This window comes from Bos mutus, chromosome 7 (assembly GCF_027580195.1).
Source record: "Bos mutus isolate GX-2022 chromosome 7, NWIPB_WYAK_1.1, whole genome shotgun sequence".
In the NCBI taxonomy this organism is placed as follows: Eukaryota; Metazoa; Chordata; class Mammalia; order Artiodactyla; family Bovidae; genus Bos; species Bos mutus.
In genome coordinates this window covers 41,603,915-41,617,384 of record NC_091623.1, presented here as the reverse complement: position 1 = coordinate 41,617,384, position 13,470 = coordinate 41,603,915, and the positions used below count along the sequence as shown (strand labels likewise).

The 13,470-nt window shown below is 39.2% G+C and overlaps 1 protein-coding gene across 2 annotated transcripts in view; it reads right to left on the bottom strand.

Moving 5' to 3' along the window:
- CAMK4 (calcium/calmodulin dependent protein kinase IV) overlaps positions 1-13,470 on the bottom strand; it is a 264,681-nt gene that overhangs the window by 191,118 nt on the left and 60,093 nt on the right. The window lies entirely within an intron of this gene.

Below are 13,470 nucleotides of genomic sequence, written 5' to 3'. Positions count from 1 at the left end.
GACCAGTGTGTTCTCTTGGAAAGACTCTTGTTAGCCTTTTCCTTGCTTCATTTTGTACTCCAAGGTCAAACTTGCCTGTTACTATGGGTATCTCCTGACTACGTACTTTTGCATTCCAGTCCTGTATGATGATCAGAACATCTTTTTTGTGTGTTAGTTCTAGAAGGTCATATATGTCCTCATAGAACTAGTCAACTTCAGCTTCTTTGGCATTAGTGGTTGTGGCATAGACTTGGATTACTGTGATGCTGAATGGTTTGCCTTGGAAACAAACCAAAGTTATTCTGTTGTTTTTGGGATTGCACCCAAGTACTGCATTTCGGACTCTTTCGTTGACTGTGAGGGCTACTCCAATTCTTCTTAGGGCTTCTTGCCCACAGTAGTAGATATAATGGTCATCTGAATTAAATTCGCCCATTCCCATCCATTTTAGTTCGCTGAATCCTAAGATGTCGATGTCCCATCTAGTCGTCTCCTGCTTCACTATATCCAATTTACCTTGATTAATGGACCTAACATTCCAGGTTTTTATGCAATTTTGTTCTTTATAGCATCAGACTTTACTTTCACCAACAAACACATCCACAACTCAGCATCTTTTCTGCTTTGGCCCAGTCGCTCCATTCTTTTTGGAGCTGTTTCCACATTCTTCCCCAGTAGCATACTGTACACCTTCTGACCCAGGAGGCTCATCTTCCAGTGTCATATCTTTCTGTCTTTTCATATTGCTCAAACGGTTCTCCAGTCAAGTATACTGGAGTGGGTTGCCATTCCCTCCTCCAGAGGACCACGTTTTGTCAGAACTCTTCACTATGACCCCTCCATCTTGGGTGGCCCTCCACAGCATGGCTCATAGCTTCACTGAGTTACACAAGCCCCTTCACCATGACAAGGCTGTGATACATGAAGGAGATGCTAATATATAGAGTAGTCTTATAAATAAGATGTAAGTTTATCTTGGAAGATACTTATTTGATAAAACAATCACAGAATGCAAATGCAAATTTAAATAAATGAAAAAAAGCAACTGACAGCAAAGATTAGTTAATTATCTTTCCCTGTTAAAAGATCTGCTGAACCAGGAATTCCTGATTAGGACTTCTGTATATATAAAGGCCACCATGGAAACTTTCGTATTTTCCTGAGGGCTAGAACGTGGGAGTGATATTAACAGAACTGTCTTCACTAGACTTAAATATCCCCTTGCATTTCCTGAAGGCGAGGCTTGACTTCTTTCAGAGGAGGCTTGTGTTGAGCTGCCAGATGCTTCTTTCTCTAGCACGGTCAATGAATCTGTATTGATATCTGCCGTATCCCCAGGGGTGGAGGTGGGAGTTTGAGAGGGTGCCAAAAAAGCTGCTAATTTTCTGGAGGAAGGCACGGGTCTTGTTACTTGCTTGTGTTTTTAGCAAGTGAATTTCCTAAAAGAAAATATGTGTTGTCTTGCCAAATAAAAACAGCTTTGAGGGCCTACCTTCATTTAGTATTATATTATTAATCAATGAAACAATTAAAAGTAAAAATAAGCCAGACAGAGAAAACAGATAATGCACGGCATCATTTATATGTGGAATCAAAAAACTTAAAAAAAAATCAAACTCACAGAAACAGACAGTGAAGAGGGCTGGAGCCTGGGGAAAAAGGGAGAGGTTGGTAAATGCGTACAAACTTCCAGCTGTAAGATGAATCAGGTCTGAGAAGCTAACGCAAAACATGGTGACTACAGTTCCTGTGTGTGTGCTAAACCACTTCAGTAGTGTCCAATTCTTTATAGTTCACCAGGCCCCTCTGTCCATGAGTTTCTCCAGGCAAGAACACTAGAATGGATTGCCATGTCCTCCTCCAGGGGATCTTCCTAACCCAGGTATCAAACCCATGCCTCCTAAAGCTCCTGCGTTGGCAGTGGGTTCTTTACCACTAGCACCACCCGGGAAGCCCACTGTAGTTAACACTGCATTTAATTGACATCTGCTGAGAGAGTAGAACTTAAATGTTGTCATACACACACGCACAAAGATAAATATATGAAGTGCTGGATGTGCTAATTAACCAGATAGTAGGACTCTTTTCACAGTGGATACAATAAAAATAATACAAGAAACAACTCTTATTTGAAGGAAGTTACTATGGTCAACTACACAGTAAATAAAAATCAGTAACAGAAAAGAACTCACAGTTTATTTAAAAACCCTAATTTTAGTTGTACGCTTCAACCTCATTTTTTTTAAAACAGTTTGACCAACAGGAAAAAAAAGTTGCTGGTGTGAGTTGTCTTGGTTCCTTTTTCATTTCCTGCTCCTTCTGTTTCCCAGACAACAGTTGCGAGAAGGAGGAGAAGCCCAGCTGCTGAATATTTTAAAATATTGTAGCTTTCTCCCAGCAAGTAATTTCCAAGATATACTTTGGAATTACAGAGTAGAATATTCTTTCCTATATTTTTAATGAGCCATAATTCTACAACAGCTTTACCAAGTATTGGGTTGGCCAAAAAGTTCGTTGAGGTTTTCCAGAAGATGTTATGGGAAGATCAAACTTTTTGGCTAACCCAGTACCTAAATGTCTGCCTTCTTATGGTAGAACTTTTACAGATATGTACCTGAGGTGATTTCAGCTTGCACACCACCATGATGCACCAAGCTGGAGGCTAAAGGAGACACCGTTGTACCTAAGTCTAGAGTTCTTAAACTTAAGCCAGAATTCAACATGCTTCACTTACAGTTTTAGAGTAACAGAGTACAGACAATGAATGTCAGATTGGGAAGAGAGCACGGTGGCACATCTAAATGGTAAATGAAAAATCTGCTGAGTGTGAAGGGACACGGAAAACTGTTATGCTTTTAAGATATTTAAGTCAGATTTGAGAACCCCTCTCCCCTTGCCGCTGGGTTCTTTTACTACTTTAAAGTCTTAAATAAAAGGATAAAAGGGGAAAGCCAATTTTGGAGAATTATTATAAAGAGTTAAGTCTAAAACTCAGAACAACTGCAAATAAGCCCTACTAAAACAAGCAGCTGGCAATATATTTTTAATTCACAATTTAGATCTGCATAGGCTTTTAAAGTCATAAATTTCTAAAGTGAAATTTGCCTCCTAAAGCTTTATATGATGAGTTATTTCCCTGTAATAGACATCAGAGCTGTATGACATTCAGCTTTTTATTACCTTGAATTTAAAGTGAAAAATATAACAGCTTCATACATTGAACAGAACTTAGCAGCATCTGCAGCAATTTCATAATTAGTTACAATAATAATAGCTCAACTTTTTAGAATTTTCTTATGAAGAATGCAACCTGCTTTTTAAAAAAGGAGGTTGGGCACATGGAACTCAAGCACCAAGGGATTCAGCCACAGGGCTTCAGATGCTCTTCTAAGCCCTCACTGGATTCTCTCCAATATACTGGGAATTGGCTCCATTTGCAACATAATATAGAACAATGTGCACCAATTTTTCTGTTTCTGTAGCTTAGATAGTGCCAGTATTCTTACGATTATCACCATCATGCTTTTTTTCCTGAGCAATATATATCTCAATCATGACTCGGAAAACCACAGGATGAAAAATGAAAGAGAGAACGTGCAGTCTTGAGTCTTTTACGTTGCTCCTTCTGATTACACATATCACATAAATGTTAAATAAAAAAAGAATGTAAAAAATATACATGCCCTAATGCAGCTATTTAAAATTACACACGCATGTATGTATAAAATAACTAGAAGGTATTATGCAAAGGTAAATGTGATGGAATTAGGGGTGACTTTCCCCCCAAATTTATGGATTATGAGTACCATGCTTAAGGTTATGAGGTTTGTGGTTTTAAAAGCTCACAAATCATTTATATAGTCCTTAACTTTCCACTGTAAGAATGTTAAGAGACCACCATTTCCATTCATTCATAACTGTGAGCTCTCTATATGTATTTGTTTGAATACATTAGTGAACGAACAGGTTACTGAACAAGTGGACAAATACAAACTAGTGAATAAACTTTCCACCATTTTTAAGAAAGCAAGTCATTTTTAAAAGCTACAAGAACACAAGGATACCAAATATAACCTAATCTTCCGTAAGGATGGCTATTTTCCTTCAGAAATTTAAATTTACATATAAACTTGAGTTTAAAAAGTCTAAAAACCTTGAAATGAATATTTTCCCAGGGAAGCCCATTCAACAAGGAACTGAACGTGTGTGTCAGTTATCAAGGACTGGCAACTTGGTCCTCTGACTCTAAGGGTCCAGAACAGTGTGTGGCACATACTTCTTCATACACATTGTGGCAGGAAAGACGAAATGCCAGTGGCAATGGTGTCTCTTTTACTGCTTTTTAAACAAGGAGAAATCACTGGGTATATTCCTCTGAACATCAGTTCTACTGACTTCCACAGTAATCATGTCCTTGCTCTGCTAACTCATCCAACCTAAAACCGTTTACTGGTAAGCTCTTGCTACACATGTCCTTATTTTACACACCATACATACCTGTCTTATACAGGAGTGTTTTTTTTTCTATAATAATCTGTGGCTGATACTGTATAGTTTGAAAACGTAACTCTTAGAGGAACGTAGATAAATTCAAATGTGATACAGATATAGGAGTTTACTGAAAATCAATCTATTTTACACACACCATAACCTTTGAGGGTGACATCATGGAGAGAATTATGAGAAGACATTGTCTCTGGCGTTACTGTAAGACTGACTGATTGTACCCACGCACTGTTAGCATGACATAGCTTATGCATTTATGGTGTGATGGAAATTAAAATTCACTGAAATGTGCATTTCCTTTGTTCGCCTGCCAACCACATATTATGATGCAGGACATTAGAAACATAAATATATACCCATTGTGGCTTTTTATCTTCTTTTCTTAAGCAACTGAAAGTTACTGTAAGACATGTTTTGTGTAATGTTTATAAAATAGCATATTTTCAAGAGAAACCCAAGATCTCAAACAATTAATAAGTATCACTTCAAAGGCAGATAATGAAAATACCTTGAAAAAAACGTTACGTACAAGTTTAAAGATACTAATCGAGCCTTCAGATACTATAAGGCACCAAGGAGACGGGTGCTGCAAAGACATGATTGAGCAGGAATTTCTACTTGCTTTGGTTAACTTTAAAGAAAAGTGATAGTGTATGTCTACAGATATCAAGAAAGAAATTGATGTTTACACAGGAAAACATCAGTCGTTTCTTAGCCCTTTGCCATTGTCATTTTAAAACGTGCATTATATTTCTTCTGATCACAAATATATTTCTTATTTAATATACAAAGAATAAACAAACATAAAGAAGAAAATAACTTAAGCACTGGACCACTGTTAATAGTATTTTACAAACTCGCATTTTTTGGCCACATAATGAACACTGCTCCTACATTCAATCATTAAATCCAATGCATATTAACAGTAGATGATTTGACATAAAGATAAGTGATTCTTTAAAAAAACTGAGCTTACTTCACTTATAACTTTCAATCTCATGTATATATAAACCACAGAAACATGGGTTCTGAGATTCTTTCCTTAGAACTCTAAACATAAGGAGCTATGTGGCATTTTCCAAATTTAAATGACATTTGGACTATAAGCCCAAGTCTCATGACAGAATCCAACTCTGTATGTGTGGTTCCTCAAGTTTTAGATACTCCCCTTTATATAAATCTCAGAGAGAAGTGTGATTTTAGGGCCTAAGATCAATAGCAGAGGACTCTCGGCATCTTACCTAACGTCTGCACAGTGTCTCTCCCGTCTCCTGCCGTGGGGCTTCCCTCCTGACACCACACTGCCTCACCCGGCACTCAGGGGTGTGCGACCCACAGGCTCGGGCCAGTAACACTCCTTAACGGTCCTCTGTGACCAACTCAACAGCCAGTGGGCAAATCCTTCCTCTGTGCTCGCCCCTCATCCTTGCCTCCGAGGTAGAGTCCTGAGAAGCGTTTATAAGGCTTCTCATGGGATAAGCGCATGGAATCGGGCAACCCGTCACATTCAGTGCTCGCCAGCAAAATAAAACATCTTCATATCAGCTCTCCTCCATCTTCTAGTTGACTTCTCTTTTCCCTCACTCCTAAAGCCTGGGGTTTAATCCTCTAATTGAAGCCTGGGGTTTAATCCTCTAAATGACACCTCATAAGAATTTGGCCTCAGGCTCTGACGTCTGTCTGGGGACCATTTTACGGCAAAAGGTACAAAATGTTCATGCTGGTGGAAAATAGGGGCAGGATCATGAAAATCACTGGTCTTACTTCAAAGATGAAAAGCAGGTGGCTTAAAAACACAACAAAATGACAAGTTATTAAATTATTTTAAGTACCAGCTCAGGGAAAATTCCATGAAGTTGACAATTGCACTCATCTCACACGCTAGTAAAGTCATGCTCAGAATTCTCCAATCCAGACTTCAGCAATATGTGAACCGTGAACTTCCTGAGGTTCAAGCTGGTTATAGAAAACGCAGAGGAACCCGAGATCAAGTTGCCAACATCTGCTGGATCATGGAAAAAGCAAGAGACTTCCAGAAAAACATCTATTTCTGCTTTATTGACTATGCCAAAGCCTTTGACTGTGTGCATCACAATAAACTGTGGAAAATTCTGAAAGAGATGGGAATATCAGACCACCTGACCTGCCTCTTGAGAAACCTATATGCAGGTCAGGAAGCAACAGTTAGAACTGGACATGGAACAGCAGACTGGTTCCAAATAGGAAAAGGAGTATGTCAAGGCTGTATATTGACACCCTGCTTATTTAACTTATATGCAGAGCACATCATTAGAAATGCTTGGCTGGAAGAAGCACAAGCTGGAATCAAGATTGCTGGGAGAAATATCAATAACCTCAGATATGCAGATGACACCACCCTTATGGCAGAAAGTGAAGAGGAACTAAAAAGCCTCTTGATGAAAGTGAAAGAGGAGAGTGAAAAAGTTGGCTTAAAACTCAACATTCAGAAAACGAAGATCATGGCATCTGGTCCCGTCACTTCATGGGAAATAGATGGGGAAACAGTGGAAACAGTGTCGGGGCTCCAAAATCACTGCAGATGGTGACTGCAGCCATGAAATTAAAAGACGCTTACTCTTTGGAAGGAAAGTTATGACCAACCTAGATAGCATATGGAAAAGCAGAGACATTACTTTGCCAAAAAAGGTCTGTCTAGTCAAGGCTATGGTTTTTCCAGTAGTCATGTATGGATGTGAGAGTTGGACTGTGAAGAAGGCTGAGTGCCGAAGAATTGATGCTTTTGAACTGTGGTGTTGGAGAAGACTCTTGAGAGTCCTTTGGACTGCAAGGAGATCCAACCAGTCCATTCTGAAGGAGATCAGCCCTGGGATTTCTTTGGAAGGAATGATGCTAAAGCTGAAAGTCCAGTACTTTGGCCACCTCATGTGAAGAGTTGACTCATTGGAAAAGACTCTGATGCTGGGAGGGATTGGGGGCAGGAGGAGAAGGGGACGACAGAGGATGAGATGGCTGGATGGCATCACTGACTCCATGGACGTGAGTCTGGGTGAACTCCGGGAGTTGGTGATGGACAGGGAGGCCTGGCGTGCTGCAATTCATGGGGTCGCAAGGAGTTGGACATGACTGAGTGACTGAACTGAACTGAACTGAGGAGTGTCTATTCTCCAAAGTGAAAGTGAAAGTGAAAATCCCTCAGTCGTGTCCCACTCTTTGCGACCCCATGTCCATGGAATTCTCCAGGTCAGAATACTGGAGTGGGTAGTCCTTCCCTTCTCCAGGGGATTGTCCCAACCCAAGGATCAAACCAGGGTCTCCAGCATTGCAGGCGGATTCTTTACCAGTTGAGACACAAGGGAAGCCCGACCAAGGTTTAGATATTGAACCAATGGCATATATATAGCATTGCACTGGTTTGGAATGCACAAGTCTGGGAATTCAAGGGGAGAGGTAGGGTTGACTTTTCTCATCAATACTCCCAGTGGCCACTGTAGAATCTGTACTTCCTGTTCACACAAGCTTACACTCTGCCAGGGTTAGGCTCCTAGGAAGACACTACCTTCTCAGGAGATACTGCAATGTTCCTCATATTTGAAGCTCAACAGACAAATGAGTTACTACATTATCAGGGGTAATCAACCTTAATTATCAAGAGGAGCTACAGTTTCTGCTACACAGTAGGGGTGACTTGCTGGCATCTCATGGTGCATCTGTGATAATGGTGAATGGGCAAGTGCAACAGCTATATAAGCATCAAAAACAAAGGTTTAGATCTCTAAGAAATATGAAACTATCCACCAGGCAAGCAACCAAGACCGGCTGAATTGTTGTCCAAAGAGTAAGAAAAAGTCTAGAACTGACGCTGAGAGAAATCTACAGTGCACATAAACTGCAGTGTTGGGATTACCTGCAACAACGGAGATTACTACTTGCCTCACTATCCCTCCTGCCTCAAGTCTTCTAGAGATTGTGACAGGTCATTACCTTAAGGGGCTACTGAGGAGGATGTCTGGTATTCTCAAAAAGTAAAGTCCCTGTGAAACCCGGATAGCTTACCTCATACCTGTGTTGCAGCCTCTGCAGCCACCATGAGCTTTCCCACGGCACTAGCGGGTGCCACTCAGCACCACGTGTGTGAACCCAGGAGTGTGGGTGAGTTAACACCCTTTGGGTGGGCCTTTAGCCAGCAGGAAACAACAGCTAGCAGGTAACTCTCTTCCCTTTTCTCTCCTGCACTGGAAGATCCTGAGAGGCATTTCCCGCTCTTGCGGACAAGCCCCTGCGATGCAGCAGGCCGCTGCACACGGGGCAGCCTGCTCAGCGACGCTTCCTGTCTTTCCTGCCCTCCTCTTCCGTGCCACTCGCCCTGCTCCTCACGCCTTCTCTCTAGGCCTGCACTTCCTAATGAAGTCAGAGCAGACAAACCCTCTGTCCTATGCTCTGCTATAAGGAAAAGGGAGACGAAGAGCCTGAAACCAAAATACGTAAGAGTATTTTCATAAATCAGCATGAAAAAGAGCCAACGTAACAGAAAACTGGGCCAAAGGCCTGAACAGAAGCGACATAAATAGAAAATCTGAACAGGCGAAAACTGATGAGACAGTGCTCAGTGTGATTTGTAATCATAAGAATGCAAATTAAGATAACTAAGGCACTAAATCAAAATACTGTCGTTTGTCAAACTCATGGAGCAATTTAGACTCTCATACAGTATCAGTGGTGCTTTCAGTAGATATAATATCTTTGGGAAAAAAGCTGAGCATTATCTAATAAAGTGAAATTATGCATCCCCTATGAGCATCAATTCCACTTCTGATCATCCACCCTAGAGAAACTCACGTATACTGGGTTACAAAACAAGATGTTCAGAGCATCATTATTCGTAATAGCCAAAACTTGGAAGCAACCCATCTTTCCAGGAACAGCAGAACAGAAAAATAAATTGTGGTTTATGTTTACAATAGAGTACTATACACCAATGAAAATAAATAGCTACAACAATACCCAAAACATGAATACGTCTTAACAACTTAATTTGAGCAAGAGAAAAAACCAAAACAGTATTACTGCATAATTTTTTATATAAAATTCAAAACAGGCAAAACTAAACTATATTATTTAGAAATGCAAACGGTAAAGGAAAGTAAGGAAGTTGATTAGCATAGAAAGGAAAGGAATATGATTAGGAAAAGAAAGGCAGGAGGCTCCTGGAGTGCTGATAATTATCTATTTCTCTATATTTATGGGGTGTTTTTGGCAATAAAAAGGTTAAAATGCAATTTTTAATTTGTTTTTTAATATGAGGTGGCCAATTTTTGGATATTACATCTTCTGTAGCAGTCAGGTTAGTAAATGCTATAGTATTTGAAAGACAAACTATTACATAAGAATCTAATCCTAATTTTTATCACCTTATAAAGTATTAAAATACAAAATAGAATGTAAATATATCTTGACAAAATAGTTAAAATAATATAACTGTCATAGTAAATACTATATATGCTTGCAAATAACTTTTATTAATATCTAGTAATTCTTTCCATCACCATTAACAATATTAAAATTCAAAACAATATATGAAATCTAAATTATGCAAGATTTCATGTAAAATCTAATATGAAAGTTGTATTTTCTACTTATTAACCAAAGCTTTTTGTTGATCTTTTCTAAACTTTACTAAAATCACTCAAATTCACTCCAACTTTCTCTGGGACTTGGTTCCTATCCTGCCTTTTCTGGCGTGACTCATCTCTCCTACTTAAGTACCATCTGTCTATTCTGAACAGTATTCAGGTTTTTTCCCTAGTGGCCTATTTATCCTTTTGGAAAGAAAAAAGTGCAGTTGTCTTCTGTCTGTAGGTACCTGTAGGAATCTGACAAAAAGAAAAACTGTACAGAGCACGTGTATACCTGAAATTTTTTAATTTTAAAAAATAAAAAAAGAAAAAGAAAAAAAAAAAAAAAATAAAAAAACTGATTAAACTTGACAATTTTAAAAAATAAATAAATAAATAAATCCTTAAAAAAAAAAAAAAAAAAGTTCAGTGAGACAGTTCTTATCAAAAGACACTAATATCCCCACTAATCAGAAATCTTTAAAACAAATAGGTCAAAGAGGTCATGGAATTTGATTACCTGTGACTTCCAAAAAAGTCTCAGGAACACACACAAAGGCTAAATGCTTTGCTGAGGGAAGAGAAAGCGAGAGAGAGAGAGAGAGAGAGAGAGAGAGAGAGAGAGAGAAAGAGGATGAACGCTAAGCATCAGGAAGGGATGAACCTGTCTAAAACACTGAAAACTTCAATTTCAAAGAGCTTCACCCATTAAGGAATCAAGAAATGAGATTTATTAGCAGTTCTGCTTTGTTAATATCTTCTTAAAACGTATTTACTTTTGGCTGCTCGGGGCCTTGGCACGGCTTGCTTTCTTCCGCTGCTGTAAGCGGGCCGCTCTCCTCCAGCAGTCGCTGGGCGTGCTCCTCACGGCAGCGCCTTCCCCTGCGGAGGCCAGGCTCTTGGGCGCGGGCCCAGCGGCTGCGCGAACTGGCTGAGTTGGTCGGAGCCACGTGGGCTGTTCCTGGACCAGGGATCGAACCCGTGTCCCCTGCACTGGCAGGTGGATTCTTTACCAATGAGCCCCAGGGAAACCCCTGGTTTTTCTTTCTAATGTCAATTCACAAGTTCTTAACAGGATTAATCTTTAGTGTTCTATATTTCGATATTTGGCTATTAGAAATGCTACATTAAAAAAGCAACTTACAATATTAGTGACTAATGAAGTATTTAAACCAGCAAAATTGTCATAAACTTTTAGATTAATGTTAGGTACAAAAAAAAAAGGCATGCAATTTGGATCCTGAGGAACGGGGTTTAAGTCCTGGCTTTGAAACTTAACAGTCACGTGATTTGGGGCAAACTCTTCTACATGTGGAACATTCTGGGCTTCAAAGCCTTGTTAAATGGAAAGCAGTATATAAAATCTGCTACATAATTTATTAAAGTACTACCAGTGTTCATAATTACTATGCTAATTTAATTTCATATTTAGTATTCCTGTAATATGGACACAGAAGCAAAAATCAGTCTGCTAAAAGTTAATGCGTAAAAATTTTCTATATGGTATTGCCAGATACCAAACTGCACAGCCATGTGATCCCAGAGTGTAAAGTTATACACTCTCTGGAGCACCACCTCTTCATCTTTACAAAGAGAAAATGCTAAGAATTACCTCAAAAGAGCTATTATAGTGATTAAAGTGAGATGTCAAATGCTGCTATGTACAGAACCCAGAACCGTCTAACTCTTAGATGTCACTATCATTGTTCTAATTTGGATTTCGTTGCATTTTGCATGCCACCATTTTTTCTTACAGGAGTCCATTCCTAGCCTAACAACATATATTTTGTATTCTGGTCAGAATGGCACACAGCCTGTGACAGATTACGACGAGTGTTGCATTCATTCCAGCCAAGGTCAATGGCAGCATCACGGCTACACACAGCAAATCTAAGAGTGATTTAGGATCCTCCTCAACAGAGTGTTGAAACTCTTATTATCAGAAAAATGGATTACCACAGGGAAACCACACAGATTACCACAGGCATAAGTATACAATGTAGAGCAGAGGTTTATCTGCAATAAAAAGCATTAATTGTGTCATTCTGATCATAATAGCCCTGACAAGGAACATGAACAACCCACCTTCAAGGGGACTACCACTGAAACAGATGACTATGTCACTTCATTCTAAGAGCACAGCAGTTAGAATTACAGTCATGAAAAAAAAATCAAAACCAGATATGAGAAATGATCTATATTAAAAGCATGAGTGCTGAATGAATGAAGACACTGAAACCCCCAGAGCCAGGTACACGGAACAGCGGGTGGCATCAGTGTACATGGGAGCCTCAATTTTCGCAGCACTTTTAAGTGTGTTTATAAATGTTTTAGCAAGATGACACATTATGTTATTGAACAATTAAGTCAGTAAAGTACCAAGGCATTCTGATTTTCATGAAAATCACATTGGCAACCTATGAATCGTGTAAACACATCAGAGACTGCAAAGTACAAATTTAGTAGGATTCATTAAAATGCACAAAGAGATACATGGACAACTCAGGAAGTGTTTGTGTATTTCATTTTCCAAATTATACTTAGCTGTTCATTATTGTATTTATTTCTGCATAGTTTGAAATATGGACTTTTTTCATTCTGGTACACCATGATCATTTTAAGACAATTTTCATTCATTTCAATTTCATGCAGTAGGGCTTTATTTTTATGCTCCAGCCAAAAGAACAGTATGTGATACAGCTCTTATTTTAGTGACAGACATTCCATATGTATCATGTATGAAATGTTAAAAAAAATCAGAAAACATCCAGTATTTCCAGCCTGTGTAATATATGACAAGATTATAGAGTCTACTGATGTATAGTTATGTTCCATATATGATTTTGTGATAAAGTGAATTTGTTGTTTTTTGAAGAGGAGTCTGGCAGGCTACAGTCCATGGGATTGCAAAGAGCCAGACAAAACTGAGCAACTTTCACTTTCACTACAATAAAGATCTTTTTCATAGATCAAAGATGATAAAGAAATCAGAAACAAAAGAAAATGTAAACTAGATGGGCAAAAAAAATCTGACTACACTCTTACTTATTTCCATAGGGTTCAGCAATACTGGAAAGGCATTAGCATGTTTAACTTCCAAATGAGCAGAAAACATTTCAAGAAGAGGTAATGTCTTTCTCTCCTCGAGGCCCTTCTGCCTATCCAGGAGACTTTAAAGCTCAGGAGCTCCCCCTGCGGTGCTCCAGAGAAGCATGTGCAGCTCTGCACAAAGTGCCCTCTTAGAAGTGCGGGGTCCTGCTGTGCCTGGCACATGCCCTGCAAGTGCACCCCTAAATCTGAGGTGACGAGTGAGAGACAGGGCATTACTCTGATAAAGGGCCATAATGAGAAGGCTGAGCAACTTTTTAGTTCATGTTAGTTCTACCTT